Source organism: Propithecus coquereli, unplaced genomic scaffold (assembly GCF_000956105.1).
Source record: "Propithecus coquereli isolate 6110/MARCELLA unplaced genomic scaffold, Pcoq_1.0 Scaffold16, whole genome shotgun sequence".
NCBI lineage: Eukaryota > Metazoa > Chordata > Mammalia > Primates > Indriidae > Propithecus > Propithecus coquereli.
This window is the reverse complement of record NW_012140524.1, coordinates 11,528,440-11,528,935: the sequence shown is the minus strand read 5'-3', so window position 1 is coordinate 11,528,935 and position 496 is coordinate 11,528,440. Positions and strand designations below refer to the sequence as shown.

At 32.1% G+C, this 496-nt stretch overlaps 1 protein-coding gene across 1 annotated transcript in view; it reads right to left on the bottom strand.

Annotated features, from left to right (window-relative positions):
• Positions 1 to 496, bottom strand: part of ABCC9 (ATP-binding cassette, sub-family C (CFTR/MRP), member 9) — a 167,663-nt gene that overhangs the window by 148,310 nt on the left and 18,857 nt on the right. The gene's annotated exons all lie outside the window — the stretch shown is intronic.

The window sequence follows — 496 nt, the reverse complement described above, 5'->3', positions numbered from 1 at the left end:
ATACAGTATATATAGTAAATGCAAACTTGAAGTAAGGAGTATGTTAAAGGAATACCAAGGAGAGTCAAATTTCAACTAGGACTATCAGAAAAAGCCTCACTAAAGAGGTGGCTTTACTATAGGCTCTCGCGATGTATAACAATTTAATTGGTGAATAAAAGAGGACGGGAAATCAGATTAAGAGACTAGAAAAGGAAAATTGATTCATGTGGGCTAGAATTTCTATGTGTGAAACTAGGAAATCAATTCTTAGAAAGAAACTAGAACATTCACAGTGCAGATTTTCTTACGTATAGAAAATAAGATTATGTAACAGTAAATGTATAGTATTTCATAGTATACAGCCCCAGATAATAGCACAATATCTAATTTAAAATATCATGATATGACTTGCCCTGATGATTGCAAAACAAGGCGATGGCTTTTATTTCATAAGAAGAGAAATGTACAATATTACAAATCAAGTTGCTAATATTATTGGTCACAGGCCTCTAAA